The sequence below is a fragment of the Saccopteryx leptura genome, chromosome 2 (assembly GCF_036850995.1).
Source record: "Saccopteryx leptura isolate mSacLep1 chromosome 2, mSacLep1_pri_phased_curated, whole genome shotgun sequence".
Classification (NCBI taxonomy): Eukaryota; Metazoa; Chordata; class Mammalia; order Chiroptera; family Emballonuridae; genus Saccopteryx; species Saccopteryx leptura.
Genome location: NC_089504.1, coordinates 20348623 through 20360452, shown reverse-complemented (window position 1 = coordinate 20360452; position 11830 = coordinate 20348623).

Below are 11830 nucleotides of genomic sequence, written 5' to 3'. Positions count from 1 at the left end.
GTCCTATGACCTGTGTCAGGGGGAGGTCATAGTGTTTCCATTGTATGAGTGTCACTGGAAAACAACTGGGCTCGAAGTTGGTCTGCCCTGAGCTGGCCAGTAGTGTGTAGGTTCTTAACTTTGTGCAGGAAAGATTTCACAGCATGAGTCCAGGTGATTTTGAGAGTACGTTTATTAAAGCTGGGGCCAGGGAAACAAAGAAGGGGCTTGAGATAGCAGAAGCAACAGGAGAGAACTTAGATCAGGGGTTGGGAACCTATGGCTCTTTTGATGGCTGCATCTGGCTCGCAGACAAATCTTTAATAAAAATAATAATAATGTTAAAAATATAAAACAGTCTCATGTATTACAATCTATTCATTTCCTACCACTCATGTTCATGGTTGCGGGTGGCTGGAGCCAATCACAGCTGTGACAACACCAAATTGTCTCTGAGACAACACCAAATTTTTATTGGATAATGTGTGTAAGGTATTTTTCCCCACCGAGAAGGAAGGAAGGGGCCGGAGCCATAAAGTGTGGAATAATAAAAGGCTTTATTGAGTACAGAGTGCTTCCGCCCGACGAGGTTCCCTGGCCCCAAGGAAGCATGAAGGCCAAGGAAGTCGCAAGGGGTGACCTGTGTGAGAGATATTTAAAGAGTCCCTAGGGTTGTTGAGCTAATATGATGTGGTGAAATCTCACTGGCTGACGGAGGTGTTGCTCTTTTCCAAAGGGCTGTTGGGGAGTTTCTTTTGGTGCACTTGGTTGTGGGCGGTCCTAGCCAAAGTTCCCAGGCCTGAGTTCCCCACATGACCTTCCCCCATTGCCCACCACCCTACATTCCCATCTTTTGTGTTAATTAGGGGTGCCACTTATTCATCTGGCTACTTTCTACTGATTAGGGGCACTGTGGGGAGGGGAGATCCGAAGGTGCTGGCTTTGAGGGGAGTCAGGAGGAACATCTGTTTGACTGTGACTGGAGAAACTTCGCTGATGCGGTCCTGTAAGGATTTAAAAAAAAAAAAAAAGAGGAGTAATAGGGAGATTTGCAGGGTCCAGCCTTTTGGTGAGATAGAGATGGGTAGAGTCCAGTGGTTCTGACTGCCAGTGGTCCTGCTTGGAGGCAAGCTTGAGGCAAAACTGTATGCCAGGAGTGGCGTATGAAGGGGGAACAACTGCATGTCAGGAGTGGTGTGCAAAGAGGAAAAGATGGGGTGTCCCATCCATTCCCATAACCGAGACCTGTGAGGGAACTAGAGGTCTAGAGTGTGATGGCAAAACAGAGAAAGTAGCCCCTCTGTCCACAAGAAATGAGACGAACTCACCCACTAGCTGCAGCATACCCTGGGTTCTCCAAGTCCAGGCCATGTCCTAAGAGTTTGAGCGATGTGCCCACCTGGCTGGCTTGGCCTTCCCATTCGGATGGCTTGTCCTCCACGTAGAGACGCTGAGGAAAAGCCTGTTGCCCAAAGGGGTAATCGCTCTGCCAGTGACCGGACCGCTTGCAGTCAGGGCAGGTCTCAGTGGGCAGCCACGGTTAGGGGCCCTGTCGGTCACAGTGGTCCTGCTTGCCACACTTAAAGCAAGCTCCTGGTGGGGATTTTCTTTGCGGCCTGGACTTGGGTGGTGCACCTCCTCTGTCTTGCCCCTGTTGCTCTGCCAGCCTCAGGGCTGCTACAAGAGTCTGGGTTTAGAGCATTACCTTCTGCTGCATGCGGGCCTGGCGAACAGCCTTGGCCTGTTTCTACTAGTTGGGACCATTAAAAACTTTAAATGCCATGTTCACAGGTCCTGGATAGGGGTTTTGGGGTTGAGAATAAGAAGGAGGGGCTTGTGGGGAGCCTGGCACCCAGATCCTGCCAGAAATGCTGGAGCCAGAGGCAGGACAGTGCCAGAACTTTCTGCAAGCAGATTGGGGTTGGGTGTCCTGCAAACTGGTATAAGGGCTGATGCCAGGCTGAGAATGGCCTGATGGAAGAGGGGTTTAAGAACACAGTGGAGAAGGGAGGGGCCCCTGGCCAGCAGGGGAAGAGAAAGAGAGACTGGTAGTGGTGAATAAGAAACAGGATTTTGCGAAGGGAGGGGAGAAGGCTCTCAGAGGGAAGAGACTCAGGTGGAAGAGGTTCTCAGAGGGACCAGAGAGAAGTCCCGAGAGAGAGGCGCCCCCAGGGGTCAGGCAGGAGGGAAAGAGAGTTGGGAGTCTGCAGAGGAGGAAAGATTAAGAGCGGAGGTTTTAGGTGAGGTTTCTCTGGCCAGAAAAAGGCCTGTGCGTAGAACAGGGGGCACAGAGATTAAAGATGGGCACGTGAATAACTAGAAGCTCTGTGTGTAAGGGATCTCCAATCAGCTCCCAGATTTTTTGGCGACAGTTAAATTGGTGAGGGTGTTAAAACTAAAAAGTCCCTTCGGGAGGCTACCTGGTCCGATTATCCAGTGGGTTCTGTGGCCTGGCCACAGCGGAGAAGAACAGTTTCTTCTTCTTTAGGGAGGGAGAGATTTCGGATAAGGCAACTCCTGGAGTGTTTTTGGATTAGGTTTGGATTCTTGTGCCCCCGCAGCCTCCCTCAGTCCTCGGAGTGGTCAGAGTTGAGAACTGGCATCCCAAAACTCAAGCTCTGGCCACGGATGAATAGGGAAAGTGGATGTGCTCAGGACGTCTCCATGGGCACACACACACTCGGATGGAAAGAGGTCCCTGATGTAGCTACGGTTTTGGACAGGGAGTCTTGGTGGAAAGAACTGAGGGGAAGGCAGGAGGCAGGGGACTTACTGCACCATGCGCCAAAGTGGATGGAAGGTTGGAGATCCTGGTTCTTTCTTGGAGGGGAAAGGAAGAGGAGTGGTCCTTGTGGACTTCAACTCCTCCCGCTTTCGGCACCAAAATGTAAGGTATTTTTCCCCACCGAGAAAAAAGGGAGGGGCTGGAGCCACGAAGTGTGAAATAATAAGAGGCTTTATTGAGTACAGAGCGCTTCTCACCTGACGAGGATCCCTGGCCCTGAGAAAACATGGAGGCTGGGGAAGTCGTAAGGGATGACCCGTGTGAGAGATATTTAAAGGGTCCCTAAGGTGGTCGAGCTAATATGATGTGGTGAAATCTCACTGGCTGATAGAGGTGTCGCTCTTTTCCAAAGGACTTATGGGAAGTTTCTTTTGGCGTGCTTGGTTATGGGCGGTTGTTGGGCAGATAAAATATATTATGCTCACTTTGTTAAAGACGGCGCTGCCCACATGGAAGCCCGTTGCCCAGGTGATATTAATATGTGTTGGGAGCGGGCTGTGGGCAGGCAGGATCCTTGTAGCTTGGGGCTTGGTTTTAGGACTAAGCCTTTCCCATTCTTTTTGATGTGGGGTGGTACAATCCCATCATGCCTCAGATAAGTGACTTTGTATCAGACTTCCTTATTTGTATATTGGATTAAAGGTTTTGATTTATACACTATAAAATGGGGGCAGACCAGGAGCTTGCTCTCTTGGTTCCTGAGATTAGCATTAGAGAGCAGAGAGCAGAGAGGAGAGCACAGTAAGGCCACGTGGAGGAGAGGAGAGACAGCCAAGATGGCAGAGTGCTGAAAGAGAAGCCAGTTTGTGCAGAGTTTGTGTAGAGAAGGAGATGGGGAACAAAGGAGAATGAGGCTAGTGAGCTAGAAACCTTTGATTCTAGGAAACTCGAATAAGTCTTTAGCTTTGTGAGTGCTGAGTGAGTGGGTTTTGGAGCCCAGTGTGTGTTTTTACTTGCCTACAGGGTGCAAGCTTAGGATTAAAGATAATGACCCACCAGTTCATGGCTCTGTTGTTTCTTTACCGTCTGTAAAGCCAGGAGCCAAGGCCAGGGCCACTATCACAGCAGCCCAGCCCATGCAGGTTCGCATTGGATTCGGACAGTCGGTAAAGAAACAACGGAGCCAAAAACTGGTGGGCCATAGTCTTTAATTCTAGCTTGCACCTGGCGGGCAAGTAAAAATACACACTGGGCTCTAAAACCCAATCACATTCAGTGCTCACAAAGCCACTGACTTATCCGAGTTTCCTAGAGTCAAAGGTTTCTAGCTCATCAGACTTATTCTCCTCAGTTCCCCATCTCCTTCCTTCTCCAGCGTCAAACAGCACAAACTGGCATCTCACTCAGCACTCCGCCATCTTGGTTGCTTCTCCTGGCCACATGGCCTCTTTCTGCTCTCTGCTCTGCTCTCTCCTGCTATCATCCCAGGAACCAAGAGCACAAACTCTGTTCTGCCCCCATTTTATATTGTAGCTTCACAACCTCTAATCCAATATACAAAATAGGGAAGTCTCTAGAAGAGTCACTTCTCTGAGGCATGATTGGATTGTGCCGCCCCACATCAAAAAGGGTAGAAAAGGCTTAATCCCAAAACCAAGCCCCAGGCTACAAGGATTCTGCCTGCCTTTAGCCCACCCCAACACACATTAATATCACCTGGGCGATGGCCTCCTCGTGTTATCTTTAACAAAGTGAGCATAATACATTTTATCTGCCCAACACCGTCTGTCCAAATCCAATGTGAACTTGCATGGGCCAGGCTGCTGTGATGGTGGCCGTGGATACTGGCCACACAGCGGTCCTAGCCAAAGTTCCCGGACCTGAGTTCCCCACGTGAACTTCCCCCATTGTCCACCACCCTACAATGCATAACGTACACAGGTCTTTGTATGGCTCTCACGGAATTACATTTTGAAATATGTGGTGTTCATAGCTCTCTCAGCCAAAAAGTTTCCCGACCCCTGGCTTAGGTGATCCTGCTTTGGCTCCCTAGAGACTTTTTCATATGAAAGAACTGAGCCCACAGGGCTGCGTGGACTCACTGAGGAGTAGCAGTCACAGTGATAGAAGTAGGCCATGGTGGGGCTGCTTTTAGCTTACTGAAAAGCCATAGAAAAAGGGGCCTTGGAGGCAGGTTCAGGACTTTAGCCTGGGATGAGCTGCCGCTGCTCACTGATTTCCTGGTTGAAAATCTCATGGTGACCCTTAGAGTTTAGGAGAAAGAGAGCACACACCAGCTTCCTTTATTTTGAGAGTTTTATCTGTTTTCTAAAGGTGGGAATTTTAGGGGAGGATCTCAATAGACTATTTATCAGCTTCCCAGGTGTGTCCTTTAATATGCTAATTAATCAAAATGAGCATTGTTGGTCAAATAAGTTTGTAAAATAGGATTATTTTATGTTCACTTGCTTATAGTTTGCATTGGGGGCTGGGCAGTGCATTTGTGAGATTGTAAATTACCTTCCTGCTTGGGAGGGGCCATTATTTTGCTAATGCTTGCTGGAAGAGAGGTTTTCAGGTCAGAAAGTTTTGAAACGAAGAGAGCAGAAGGAGAAGAGAGAGAAGCCATGTTTGCAGAGTGAGAGCAGAGAGCGTGCACGGTGCTGAGGAAGAAGCCAGTTTGTGCAGGTCGAGAGAGAAGGTGTGCAGATGGAGAACCAGAGGTGAGGGGCTTTGCGAGCTCCATTGAGGCTGGTGGGGCCTTTGATTCTAGGAGAAACTGGAGAAGATTCTACTGGTTGTGGAACCAGAGAATGTGTCAGTGGCTTTGTGAGCCCTGAGTGAAAAGGAAGTGTTTTCCCTCTGTGTTGCTCGTTGGCCTGTGAGAGACTTTTTTTTTTCTTTAATTTTTTTATTTTATTTATTCATTTTTAGAGAGGAGAGAGAGAGAGAAAGGAGGAGGAGCTGGAAGCATCAACTCCCATATGTGCCTTGACCAGGCAAGCCCAGGGTTTTGAACCGTCAACCTCAGTGTTTCCAGGTTGACGCCTTATCCACTGAGCCACCACAGATCAGGCCCTGTGAGAGACTTTAATAAAGGAATGGCCCACCATTTTTTTTAACTTCTTTTTTTTTGTTTTTGTATTTTTCTGAAGCTGGAAACGGGGAGGCAGTCAGACAGACTCCCGCATGCGCCTGACTGAGATCCACCTGGCACGCCCACCAGGGGGCGATGCTCTGCCCCTCTGGGGCGTCGCTCTGTCGCAACCAGAGCCACTCTAGCGCCTGGGGCAGAGGCCAAGGAGCCATCCCCAGCGCCCGGGCCGTCTTTGCTCCAATGGAGCCTTGGCTGCGGGAGGGGAAGAGAGAGACAGAGAGGAAGGAGAGGGGGAGGGGTGGAGAAGCAGATGGGTGCCTCTCCTGTGTGCCCTGGCCGGGAATCGAACCCGGGACTTCTGCATGCCAGGCCGACGCTCTACCACTTAGCCAGCCGGCCAGGGCTGGCCCACCATTTTTTGACTCCACTGTTTCTTTACCATCTGCCTGAATTCGATGAGAATCTGCATGTGAATGGCCATGATGTCGGCCATGGCTACTGGCCATAAAAGCATATTAGAGGGGTCAGGATCATTCTCTGTTCATTTTTACCACCACAAAATATCACTGAAGAAGGGCCAGGACCAAAACAGGTCTGCTCTGGCAAGGTCTGGATTATGTAAACATTTGCTCTTAAGTGTCCTTGGTTAGGGAAGGCAAGACCTTGCAATTTATTATCTGGCTGTAAATTGCTAGACCAGTTTGTTCAGGGATCTTTCTCAGTTTCCCCATTGCATGTGCCAAGGAATTTTCCTAGCTTCCTACTATCCTGCCTCATAAGGTAGTATAAGTAATCTAGAGATGATTTAAAGTGTACCGGTGGATGTACACAGGTTATATGCAAATACTATGCCATTAAATATAAGGAATTTGAGTATCCTCAGATTTTGGCATCTGTGGGGGAAGGGAGATCCTGGATCCAATCCAAGGATACTGAGGTGGCCCTATCTATGTATTAATTAATTTAATCCTCACAATAACTCTACTATACTGTTTTTAACATGAGGTGCCTGAGGCTCATAGAAGTTAAGTAATTTGCTCAAGGTCACCCAGCAAGTAAATGATAGGCTGTCTAGTTTCCTTAGCCAAGGCAATGAGAGACTCCACTTCCCTTGGTCACTGTTGTCCTGGGGCCTTGAAGATAGCTATTGCTCTTTCTTCCTGAATTTCGGCTCGTTTCTAACAGCCATACCTCAAAATGGGCATATTCTTTCCTTAGTCTTGCCAATCCTTTTCTAGGGACAAGGCCCAGGATCCACTCTGTACCCTTCAGATGACTTTGCAAATCTTTGCTCTGGCAGGCTGGCTCAAGACTTCAAGCCTTCCCTTGGAGGGCAGTTGCTTCACTCTCATTTCCTACTTATTGTGGGACATCACCCCAGTGTACCCGAGTTCTCACAACAAACACCCACTCCGAAAATCAGAAGAAACCAAACCAGTCTGGAAATTTCCGAGAACAAATAGTCTAATGTTTCTCTACACAATAAACTTTTGAAATGCTATGAGGAAAAAAAAAATCTGGAATCTGAAGATATTTAAATGCTTTGAGGAAGCTGGCTGTTAGAGGAACCCTGGTGTGAAGGCTTTTGTTAAGTGGAGAACCAGATTTGTAAATCAAACAATTACCCCCTAGTCAGATAAAAACAACAGTTTCCATTTCCTGGCACTTAGCACAGAATAGAAACTGGGAGGACTTCACATCCATTTTCTTTCCCCCTTTTCATAACAGCTTTACTGTGACATAATTCACATACTGTACCATTCAGCCTTTAAAGCATACAATTTGGTGCTCTAAGTATATTGATAAGGTTGTGCAACCATCACCACTAATTCCAGAACATTTTCCTGATTGCAAAAAGAAACCCCCTACCAGTTAGCAGCCAATTCTTCATTCCCTCTCCCTACAGACCTGGTTAGCCAATAGTCATTCTACTCAGGATCTCTAAAGATTTGCCTATTCTAGACATTTTACATAAATGGAACTGAACAATATGTCATCTTCTGTGACTGGCTTCACTTAGTGTAATGCTACCGAAGTCCCTACATATTGCAGCATGTATCAGTAACCTTATTCCTTTATTTATAAAAATATTCCGTTGTATGGAAACGCCACATTTTATTTATCCACTTACCAGTTGATGGGCATTTGGGGTGTTTCTACTTCTTGGCCACCATTATCTCTGTCTCTTGTTTTTTCCTGTGTACTACAGTATTAGTAAATTTTTTTTGCACTTTTTATTTTTCCATTACAGTTTATTTCAATATTATTTTGTATTGGTTCCAGGTTTACAGCATAGTGGGGTGATGGGCAATCTTTTGAGCTTGGTGTGTCAAAATTCGCCAAAAAACCAAGCATAACTCGGGTGGTGTGTCACTTCGAGAAAAAAACATAATTTCATGATATTTATAGTTTAAATAACAAAAATGTATAATTGTAATATATAACTGTATTTAATAAACCAAAAACTAATTATTTAACTTACCTGCTTAGTGACTTCTTTGTTCGTCAGTCGGTTTCTTTTGTCGGTCTTGATATTATTTAACTTGTGTGGGGTGCCGTGAACTAAGATAAGTGAGGGGGAGGGGGAATTCTTTAACTAACCTGCCTATTAGTGACTTTTTTGTTGCTGAATTTCATTGGCTAAATCTTCAATTGAAGGTTGGTATTTTGTACACTTCAAGCCCAAGCAAGCGCTACTAACTTCATCTGTCAATCTGTTTCTTTTGTTGGTTTTGATATTATTTAACGCTGAGAATAAGGTCTCACAAAAGTATGTAGAGGGAAAAATTGTTGGTAAAGCCATTGCTCTATTTTTCAGGGTGCTAAAAGCGTCTGGTAATTGGTTCCAGGCACTCCAAATTTCTTGTTTGTAGTGGCACTCCTCTTGATTCTCCAAGCGACACCTTTCCAGATTCTCAAGCTTTGAACTCAAGTCGACAAACACCTGAGCCCAGATGCTGCTTGAATTTCTGCAAGTTGCATCTTATGTAAATTAAGATGGCCTGACCTGTGGTGGCGCAGTAGATAAAGCGTTGGCCTGGAACATTGAGGTCGCCGGTTCAAAACCCTGGGCTTGCCTGGTCAAGGCACATATGGGAGTTGATACTTCCTGCTCCTCCCTCCCCCTTCTCTCTCTCTCTCTCTCTCTCTCTCACTTACTCTCTCTCCTCTCTGAAAATTAATAAAAGAAAAATTAAAAAAAAGAAAGAAAATGCGTTAATTTAAAACAAATTAAAATGGCTGCCGCTATTTCTTTTTTCTTTCTTTTTTTTTTTTTTTTTTTGTATTTTTCTGAAGCTGGAAACGGGGAAAGACAGTCACACAGACTCCCGCATGTGCTCGACCGGGATCCACCCGGCACGCCCACCAGGGGCGAGGCTCTGCCCACCAGGGGGCGATGCTCTGCCCCTCCGGGGCGTCGCTCTGCCGCGACCAGAGCCACTCTAGCGCCTGGGGCAGAGGCCAAGGAGCCATCCCCAGCGCCCGGGCCATCTTTGCTCCAATGGAGCCTTGGCTGCGGGAGGGGAAGAGAGAGACAGAGAGGAAGGGGGGTAGGGGGTGGAGAAGCAAATGGGCGCTTCTCCTATGTGCCCTGGCCGGGAATTGAACCCGGGTCCCCCGCATGCCAGGCCGACGCTCTACCGCTGAGCCAACCGGCCAGGGCAAGATGGCTGCCGCTATTTCTAATGGCGGGAAACAGCACCCAGAGCACAGGCCCTCACCTCTCCCAGCCTCCCCCTCATTTATCTCAGTAATGATGGCTAATTAGAAATCCATGACACCCCAGAACAGTAGATTGGATGATGGTTGCTGTGGTTATGTGGTTGCTGGTAATGGCGATCACAGGGCCTCAGAGATGCGTCCCCCCCCCCCCCCCAGCATTCCACTGCTCCCTGCTCCACTGGCCAGAAGTGAGGTCAAAGATCCCCTAACGGCCTAACCGGAAGTCCCAGAACCAGACTGCACCTGGCCGTGCAGGAGCCGAGGATGAAACGTCCTTCTCGGCATGCGGCTCCATACTTCTCTGGTATGCGGCTGCATGTCATTGAAAATGGCTATGCGTGTCATAGGTTTGCCATCACGGGCATAGTGGTTAGACAATCATATACTTTATAAATTGTCCCCCCACCGATATTTTCACCTGGCACCATTCATACTTATTACAACATTATTGACTATTCCCTATGCTGGACTTTACATCCCCCTGACTATTCTGTGACTGCCAGTCTGTACTTCTTAATCCTTTCACCTCTTTCACCCAGTCCCCCACCCACTCCTCACTCTGGTAACCACCAGTCTGCTCTGTGTCTATGAGTCTGTTTCAATTATTTTTTTTTAGTCTGTTTCAATTTTGATTGTTTCCTTATTTTGTTCTTTTGATTCCTCATATAAGTGAAATCATATACCATTATCTCTTTTAATCCTTATCCCACCCTTAGAAATGTATATTACTCTCCACTGATTGATTTAGTAAGTTACTTTTTTTAGAACACTAAAAATGGCAAATTGTCCCAAGAAATCATTGCCTGGACTTAGAAATTCCAGACACCAAGTGCTGTTTCTTATATCATGAAAAGGGTAGTGTAACCAAGTAGAAACTTCATTTCTCTCATATGATCTTTTGTCCTTTCTTTCCTTTTGATTCACACTGGCCTTACCCAGCACCCTGACTCACCTGCCTCCTTCTCCCTTGCACATCCACTCCCTTACACATTTAGACCTCAGGACAATGAGGTTCTGATCAGCATCAGATACATAATTTTAGGAACATGGCCTCCAGTCTGCTGACCACAGAGTTTTAGTCAAAACCGAATGAAGCAACATCTTGGCTGACATTAGGAACAGATGCACTGATCAACTACCCCCTACCCTAGTACTGACTAATTAGTAGAGACCGTGACCCTGACCCTAACTCCCTTAGTTACCATGATTAATGATTTTTTCCCCCTATGTAACTCATCCCCTGGGAGCCACTGGAGAGCCACGTCTTTGAGCATTAGCTTACCTGTGACTTCTGGCATGGGCCACTTCCTAAAAACAAACTCTTAACTTTCTTTGCTGCAAGCTCCTGTTTCTGTCATATTAGGTTTTGATACATACAGAAAAACGAACTCCTTTTGTTCAGTAACATAGTAGTTCTGGGTTGTAGCCTCCTTTTCAACTCTATCCCTAACCTCAATCAAATGAAAATGTCTTGAGCTATGAATCCAGCTCCTCCTCCAGTGCAGAGATCTTTCTGTGAAGAAAGGTTCTTGTGTTTTGTTTTTTTTTTAGATTTTTATTCATTTTTAGAGAAAGAGGGAGAGAGAGAGAGAGAGAGAGAGAGAGAGAGAAGGGGGGAGGAGCAGGAAGCATCAACTCCCATATGTGCCTTGACCAGGCAAGGCCAGGGTTTCAAACCAGCAACCTCAGAGTTTCAGGTCGACGCTTTATCCACTGCGCCACCACACACAGGTCAGGCCAGTTTTGGCATTCTTAACTTCTCAGCAGTTGGAGGTCTCCAAGAGATCAGCTGGCTGGCTCTTTCCACGGCCCACAAGATTCTAGTAGAAGAGCACAGTGGGCCAGATGATCCGTTCTGCAGCCCTGGATGGATTCCAATATTCTGACAGTGAATAGGAGTGTGACTTTGGGCAAGTTACTGAACCTCTTTGAGCTTCAGTTTGGTCACTACTGACTAAGATACTAAGATTAATAACACTAGCTGCTGTCAGGAGTAAGTTAAGTGTCCTAGGGACAGTGCCTATCATACGGTACATCAACCACTGTCTTCTTCTGTCTCAATTCCTGGTATGAGACAGCAGCGCCCCGCCACCGCCCCCACACTCGCCCCTACCCTTACCCACCAATCCAGGCAGGCTGGTCCCTAACCCTCTCATCAACCTCGGTCCCCCACCCCTGCCACCCTCCACTCCTTCCTGGCTAACTTCTCGTTTTTCTGATTTTACTTTAAATGCCACTTCCTTGGAAGGGCCTTCAGACACAGCCACACCCTCTCTCCTTATTCCTTCTTAAAGCACATTGCCTTT